The 8,861-nt window shown below is 40.1% G+C and overlaps 1 pseudogene across 1 annotated transcript; it reads right to left on the reverse strand.

Annotated features, from left to right (window-relative positions):
- Positions 1-7,970: 7,970 nt before the first annotated feature.
- LOC308423298 (transcription elongation factor A protein-like 9) lies at positions 7,971-8,226 on the reverse strand (annotated as a pseudogene). The gene has a single exon. The product of its transcript is annotated as a transcription elongation factor A protein-like 9 (transcript).
- Between the last annotated feature and the right edge of the window lie 635 nt (positions 8,227-8,861).

The following is an 8,861-nucleotide window of genomic DNA, read 5'->3' on the forward strand; positions in this document are numbered from 1 at the left end:
CCCTTCTCTGTTCCTTTCAAATATCACTTTTCCTTCTAGGCCCAGAAAAAGTCCTGTCTTCATTAATGACAAAATGGACAACAGAGTCAATGTTTGCCTCTGAAACTATAATTTGCACTTGGTTTCAGACATCATGGACTTGTAGCAGACCCTGTGATGTGAATTACTAGTTGGTGCCCATATAACAAACCTAACAAATGAGCGCTAAGAGTAGAAGTCACATTTTATTTTTTTATGAGCCTCTCAGTTTCGGACACTGTGTGCTATCCAGACGTCTGCCATTTGATCCATTTTCATGTGTAGAAAGCATTCTCTCTTGGTTTGTTCTAATCTTCTGAGGAATGTCTTGTCACTACTATATTGCCTAGAGAAAAAACTCATTAAATTAAAACCAGGTGTGAACAGAAAGGACAGGGGTGTAGCAATTGAGAACTGCAATCCAAACCCTCAAGACCATTATTCAGCTCACGTGGCCATTGGCTTTAATCTGTGTGAGAGCCATTGGCACTCAACAAATGATAGATTCAAGATCTGTCCACTGAGACAATGGACAAAGATGGGCTGTGGGATTTCTGCAGACTGGGGCCTCTAGATCTTGTTTCCTCCAGGCAAATAACTTCAAAGGGGGCATTCATCTTTACTCATTTTTTTCTGTAATTGAGATGGGATGTAGGGTCTGTTGATGCTTAGTACCTTGGAGAGCAACACGAATAGAAAATTTCCCTGTTGATTAAAGCTGCAATGGGAGCAAAGAAAGTTTGAAGCCAAAGGGCCAGTTACTAGTGGGGTATGAGGTATAAATCATATATCAAGGACTTAGAAAACACCATTGAAGACAGGAGTGGAATAAATCAAATATGTAAATGTAAATAAAATGAGATTATGTAAAATAAGAAGAAAGTAAAAACAGATCAGTTTAAAGCTACAGAAGAGAGAAGACTTTTCTCATGTCCCTCAAAACACAGAGTAACGAAGAAAAAAGACAATAAATGTGAACACGTAAAAAGGAAGGAAAACTCCTGTGTTTCAAGAATTGTCACTGTCAAATTAGTCTTCGTTGAGCAAGCCATAGACAAGATAGAGTGGGATGCATCCTGCTTATGCAATGATAAAATGTTTTGGGTTGACTAATATTTTCTTACACTACACAACTGCTTTCCTTATGGGGACTTATATGTTCTTCGACCACTGAGTTCTTCTTGCTCAGAGCTGCAGATGTGAATCTGACTGTGCCAGTCATTTTCAACAATACTGTGGCCTTCCCTAAAAAGACCGCTGAAGGGCTGCTGAGTCCAGAATATTCCTATGTGTACGGAGCTTGCTGGTTAGTCGCATTGGTGCATTATCATAATCATATCTGGAAGTCTTGTACCTATTTGGTGAAAACCAGCATGTATCAGTAAAAGAATACAATGTGCATAGCAGCAATCAGTTATAGCCACATTCATTCATTTATCTGAAATGCACTAATTAACTATATACTATCTTCTAGAGTATCAGGTATGTCATGATATGCAGAATATAAGATCTAATTTTGATTCATGGGGTCTTTCCATATGAAGCACTGGTCTTCGGGGATTCTTGGTCTCACAATCCAGCATTAAATACTATCAGCAAGTTTCTCTATTATTTTAAATTGCTTTTAACATATTTTCTGTTCTGGTATGAAGTGTTAAATTCATATAAAATCACATTTTACAAGGCGGTTATGAAAATATAGGGTTGTTTTATTCTTCTAGGATTTTTTCTGAAAAGTATTAAACATTAATATGAACAAGACATGGGTTGTTAAAGGAGAGGGCTTAGAACCAGGGTGTAACTCAGTGGTTGGTCACATGCTTAGATGTAAAGCCCTGGCTTCAATGTCAACACAAAAAATCAGAATCAAAAGCAAGCAATTCCAAATCAGTGTGACGATTCCTCAGAAAATTGGACACAGTTCTACCTCAGGATCCAGCTATACCACTCCTGAGCATATACCCAAAAGATGCTCTAACCTAGAATAAGGACACATGCTCCACTATGCTTAGAGAAACCTTATTTATAATAGCCAGGAGCTGGAAAGAACACAGATGTCCTTCAACAGAGGAATGAATACAGGAAATGTGGTACGTTTACACAATAGAGTACTACTCAGTGATTAAAAACAATGAATACATCAAATTCTTAGACAAATGGATGAATCTAGAAAATATCCTGAGTGAGGTTACCCAATCACAAAAATACCACCCATGCTATTTACTCACTGATAAGTGGATATTAGCCCCAGTGCTCAGAATACCCAAGATACAATTCACAGACCACATGAAGCTCAAGGAAAAGGATAACCAAAGTGTGTAAATGCTTCAGTCCTTCTTAGAAGAGGGAACAAAAATATTCTCAGGAGAAATACTGAGACAGTTTGGAGCAGAGACTGAAGGAAAGGACATCAAGAGATTGCTCCACCTGGAGATCTAGCCCATATATAGTCACCAAACCCAGACATATTGCTGATGCCTAGTGCATGCTGAGAGGAGCCTGATATAGCTGTCTCCTAAGAAGCTCTGCCAGATCATGACAAATACAGAGGTGGGTGCTTGCAGCCAACCATAGAACTGAGAACATTGTCCTTAATAGAGGAGTTAGAGAAAGAATTGAAGGAGTTGAAGGAGTTTGCAATCCCATGAGAACAACAATACCAACCAACCAGAACTCCCAGGAACTAAACCACTATCCAAAGGGGACACATCGACAGACCCACAGCTCCAGCAGCACATGTAGCATAGAATGGCCTTGTTGGGCATCAATGGGAGCAGAAACCCTTGATCCTGCCAAAGCTTGATGCCCCAGTGTAGGGAAATGTCATGGCAGGGAGGAAGGAAAGGGTGGGTAGATGAAGGCCTGTGGGACTTAGGCCATGAAAGACACCCTCGTTCTCAGTCGAAATAAATGAAGCCCCAGGAATGATAAGTGAGATGGTAGGAAGCTTCATAGTCTCCCCAAAATCACGAATCTTCAAGTTGCCATAAGCACCACACGGCCACTTGGGGTGTCGGCTACTCCCCAAGTTTCTCCTCTGAAGTTAAATGTGACCGCAGGTTACATAAGTTCTAGGTAGAAGCAGGACTGCCCCTAAACATGTAGACAAGGTCTTCCCAAGTCTTCAGGCCAAGCCAATAGGAAGTATTGGCTGTCAGACTCTGAACCATTTCAAAAACTATATTTATGGGGGATTTGCAGGAGAGTAAACTCTTGTAAGAATCATTCTGCCGCCTGAGAGCTTTTGTTTTAAGCGCTGTTAATACTGTCATTTCCTCTCACTGGTTCAGTTCAGCCTGGCCCTGCTCCCCATGACAGCAGCAGAAACTCGGGCAAGCTCAGCCCAGCAGTGGAGGAGGCAGAAGTCACATCTTGGCTGAGAGATCTGTGTGGGACTTCTGGCCCAAGGTCCCACAAACACCATTATAGAAGTGGGATGGGGAGGGCAGAATAGGGTGTATGGAAGGAAAACTGGGAAAGGGGATGACATTTGAAATGTAAATAAAATATATCCAATAAAATCAGTAAAAAAAAAAAAAAAAAAAAAAACACCTATTCTGATGCTGGAGAGATGGCTTAGATGTTAAGAGCACTTGTTGCTTTTACCAAAGACCTGAGCTCAATTCCTAGCACCCAGATGGTAGTTCATAACTGTCCATAACTCCAGTTGTAGGAGGTCTAATGTGTCCTTTTGACTTCTGTGTGCACCAAGAATGCATATAGTACTCATACAAAAATGCATTGCATGCACAAGCATGTAACCAAAACACACACACACACACACACACACACACACACACAGAGAGAGAGAGAGAGAGAGAGAGAGAGAGAGAGAGAGAGAGAGACAGACAGACAGACAGACAGAGAGAGAGAAACTAAAACCTGAACAATCCCATAAAGATAAAATCAGAACTGAGCTGAGTTTGTCAAGAGTGCCCTTAGCATTTTTCTTATCCACAGACTAGAAATGTTGATGCCTAAGTGAGCATAGAGCCACTTGGTTCTTCTGAATTAACACCAAAAGCATGTTTTCTTCCTCCAAGCAGGACTTTGGAAGACAGCAGAAAGTTTTCTTCGAGCATGACCATATGTAGCATAGAACATCAGCATGCAGGAAAACATTCTGAAATTCTACCAGTTTACCTTCAAAGAACTGGGGATGGGCAGAGTGACTGTGGGGTTAGTTTGGACCCAAGATAGATTTTTGGGGTGATCTCTAGTATTCTGCATAGGCATCAATGGCAGCACATCCTGCTCTTTAGTTAAAAGTGCAACTACAATGTGATTTATATTTAAACACGTAAAAGTAAAAGTATTTGCGTACTGAACTTGAACTCCATTACATGATTTTAGCAAAGTATTTTCCATCTTTTCATTGTCTCCAGATATATAGTGGTAATGCCTAGTACCCTAGAAATTCTCCATAAATTATGGCACTTGAGGTTTGGGGGTATAAAATCAATTTTATTTTTCTGACTTAAATTCCTGTAAAAGTCATAGTTGAGAAATGAATCCCTTCCATGCAGAAACACGAGCACCATGCTGTTTTCTAAGGATATAATTCATATCTGCTTGGTAACCACAGATTGGGACCCCCTTTCAATCACTCATGTTCTGTATTTTGTAAGTTATACTAAGATACCAGTGGATTGATGCTAAATATGAAATAATGTAGAATTTATGTTTACCATCAAAGTTCAAAAAAGAATTAAAACATTTTTAAAATTTATACAGGCAACCTCTTCAGGAGATAGGAAATCAGGATATCTAATTACTGAAATTGCACTGGACAGTTCTAAGATGCATGCAAGTCATTTACAAATACTCTAAAAATCTCTCATTCTGTACTCTAGTAGTTACATCAAAATGTGAATTAATTTTCCAAAATTCACATTGTAAAATCCTTAGATGTCAACTTGTTACAAATATTCAGGTTTTATATTATGTGTCTCAATTACTGCAGCCTTAATAGATTTTAAGGTTTGGTGCAGAGTTAATCTGATGCACGTGAAGGAGCCAGGGATGGTGCTCCTAGCCAAGAAAAGGCCACTGTAGGCAGAACTGGGAAAGCTCTTAGTTTACCCTCTGTGTAGTTGTCAATCTTAACACAATAAGAGGCACTGACATTTTATGGTCCTTGTTCCCATAGAGACAGCCATTATGATCCTATCTATCTAATCACATTAAGAATAAAGTAGTTACTTTCCTCTACCTTTGCAATGGAAAACATTACTCTTCTCCAAGACATCCATCTGTGTTGAGTAAATGTGACAGAAATAATAGAAACATTTTAAGCAGGATGCAATGACATATGTAGGATTAATACAGCCTCTAGAATAACAGCAATAACTTGGGATTTCTATGTGACAACTGGCAGCAGGGCAGGGTTTCCTTCAGAGGGCCTTTTCTTATCTAAGGTAATACCTGAGGATATTCAGGGACTCTTAGCTGGATATGAACAATGCATACATACACACGGCTAGAGCTGTTGGTATACAGTGCTCCATATACTCTTTTCCTTCTGTTGCTTATGCATGTGTAGTTAGTCCATAAATCTCTTCATTCCCTCAAACATCTGTTTTACTATTTACAACACATTTCTGCATGTGTGTTTGTAAATAGCAATTTTAAATAAATATCAGGAGGGGGGAAGAAAGGAGGGAGGAAGGAAGGAAGGAAGAGAGAGAGAGAAGAGAAGAGAAGAGAAGAGAAGAGAAGAAGAGAAGAGAAGAGAAGAGAAGGAGGTGAAGAAATAAGGCAGAAATGGGTTTGGAGATAAGAGATAAAATGCTTTTGTCATGAAGAAAGCCAAAAAATAGAAAAACCTGAAGGCATCATGGAAAAAGAAGGCATCAGTGAAAGAAAGGCATGAGAAGGAAGAAGAGACAGAGATGATCAAAGAGTGCAGATGAAAGGTCCAGTGTTGACAAATCTCTTGACTCTTTGTCTTGTCTTCAATCACTTTGAGGAGTAGCTGTGCCTTTAGTCATAGTGTTCGAACCATGGCGCAGGCATATGGTGACCACACTGCTGTTTTTCTAGCTCAGTTTTCATACATTTCTTTTGTTCTGGATATCTACTCATTGTTTTTTTATTTGTTTGTTTGTTTGTTTTTTTATTCTCAAAAGCGTTCTTAAGTGTGTGTAACACAACATGAATGTAAGTGGTAGGTATAAGTGTTGGAAAGAGGCCTTAGATGTAGCATGGATGGCTTACTGAATCAATATTTTGCCAATATTTGCTATTTTCTTGAAATATGGTTCCAGGATATTTTGGACTCCCACCTTGGAATTTCGCAATGAATATATTTTAACATGATTTAGTTCATTCAAAGGATAGGAAGTAGCTCCAGCTTCCTGGAAGTCAAGACAGAAATGGAATACTTAGAAAAGCTTGTTCTAAATACTTAGAAAAGTTTTTAGTGCTGCCCTTGCTTCTCACTTCCTCATGACTATCTGTGGCATGCAGTGCTTGTATTTTGTGAACAATTTTTACTTTTTTATTGAAAACATTTTATGTGATGTGGGACAGTGGACCATGCCAGGAAACTTGGTAAGGTAGAGCTGGTCTGAGTTCCTGGTACTCAGGTACATACCTCAGATGGTAGACTACTCCCTGTTCCTTTCCAAGAATACATATCTACCTTTCTTATGTTAGTCCCATAGCCCAGAACAGAATTCTCCATGTCAATGAGGTATCTAGAGGCCCTGAGGGTTTAGCCAATAAACTTCCCTACCCAGACATGCTTTTCTGCAAATGGTATTTACTTTCTGGTCCTTCCTGCGGAGCTGTTATGCACCCTAGGCAGGATGAATAGTCAATAAAAATGTCTCTTTCATCAAGAACCACCATGAGGAGCATGGAGAAAGCCTTTGACTATCTAACGACTTTCACAGATGAGCTAAGCAGGAGTTCCCCATTTACCTACCCTGGGTTCGAAGTCATCCTCAGCCTGCCTGCCTTGTCTCAGGCCTTGGACTCTCTCCTCTGTGCCGCACCCCAGCTGCAACTGAATGATTCAGAGTCAGGGAACCCCAGCTTCAGCCCCCACTCCACATCTTAGACTGAGTTTTCCCACATCCTGAGTGGTGTCTCAGCACTTCCCTAAATGTTGGTGCAGGGTCAATGCTGTCTAGCTGTTCCCTGTGCCCCAGCAGCAAGGCAGAACGATGATCCACAATGTGATACATTCTGATTATGGTTTCCCCCTTCCCGAACTTCTCCCAGATCCTTCCCAGCTCTAACTCAAACAACTCCACTCTCATTCTCTCTTTACAAAACAGACTAGTTTGGAGAAACAGTGACTCCTGTACTCCTGTGGTTTGCAAAATGCCAAGTCATTCAGAGGAGAGAGATGCTTTCCAGATTAATCAGCCACGTAGGCTTAGATCTTCCTTCCTTCCTTCCTTCTTTTCTTTTTTTTTTTTTTTTCTTTCTTTATTTTTTTTCTCATTTTTTCTTTCTTCCTTCCTCCCTTCCCTCCCTCCCTCCCTCCCTCCCCCCCTTTCTCTTTCTCTCTGTCTCATTATAAAACCTTTATTATTTTTAGCAAGAGTAATGCGTGTTCATTTTAGGAATATGGCAAATACAAATAAGCAGAAGAAAAATCATTCATCTTTTGCACGTTTATATGTGCACATGTGTAACATAAAAGGTACTCCGGTCTTTCAAAATATGATATTCCCATATTATTTTGTAACATTTTCTTACTTTGTATTCCATCAGAAGCTCATTAAAAAAATCAGTAATGCTCTTCTGTTAAAAGTCAGAGACTTATAGATTGGTTCAAATATAATCAACAGTAAGATACAGACAACAAGAGATACAGCTAAAGTCACTAACAGCAACAGATTCAATGTAGGAAGATGGGCAAAGGTCTCAGCAGGAAAATGCTAATCAAAAGAAAGCTAGATTGCAGTGGTAACATCAGATAAAAAGGAAATCAAGCCAAGCTACATTAAATAGGGGTAAGGATGGCTTCGATTAGCCTTCCAACACATCACTATTAGTTTGTTTCTCACTCTCCTGATCTCATCTAGCTCATCCACATCTCTAAACGTATCTTCCATGTTCTGATGCCCGTTGTGTATATCCTCAGTTTCTTCTGATTCTCCCCCCTCTTCTGGTTCATCCCTGTTCCAGCTCTTCCTTAGGCTTTGGCTCATTCTCCTTCTCTAGGTTTCCTTCCATTTTTTGGCAGGGTTTCATCTTGTGCATGCTTCTTCTTTGCTGCCTCCAGGTACGGATCTGGTTGACTTCGTTTTCCTGTGTATTTTAGCCTGAAGGGGTGCAAAGGACAAACCTGCTGAATTCAAGCAAGCTCTCTATAATCCTACTTAATAAGCGTCCTAAATCACTTCAAGCCTCTTTCTAGTCCAAAGGTAGGGAAAATGAGGGTAAATAGGAAAAGATGGTAAACAGGACGAGGGGATGTGGACCTGTTCAGAAGTAGTTTTTTGGGGGCAATTCCAATCTTTCTTGTCAAGATACTAGCAGTCCTGTTCAGTAGTGGTAGGATACCAACAGTGTAGTTCAAAAGTGTGATCAAACACAAGTGAACAGCGGCTGTATAATCCAGCAGAAACTGCCAGGCCTCCATTGAATCAGCATGGGTAAGCGGGTGTGACCAGGACAATTGTTCTGTGTTGTGCCTTTCTCAATGAAGTGAGGAACAGTAAAGACTCACAAATGAAGTGTTGCACAGCTAGCTACACAAGCACCCATCACTGGCCCTGAGTCCTACTTACACTCTCTCCAAACATAACATCTTTTTATGCATCTTGCCTCAGCAAGATATCACAGGAGTCTGCATTACACAAGACAACCAGAAATTTCCACTTCAC

Source organism: Micromys minutus, assembly GCF_963924665.1.
Source record: "Micromys minutus genome assembly, chromosome: 8".
In the NCBI taxonomy this organism is placed as follows: domain Eukaryota; kingdom Metazoa; phylum Chordata; class Mammalia; order Rodentia; family Muridae; genus Micromys; species Micromys minutus.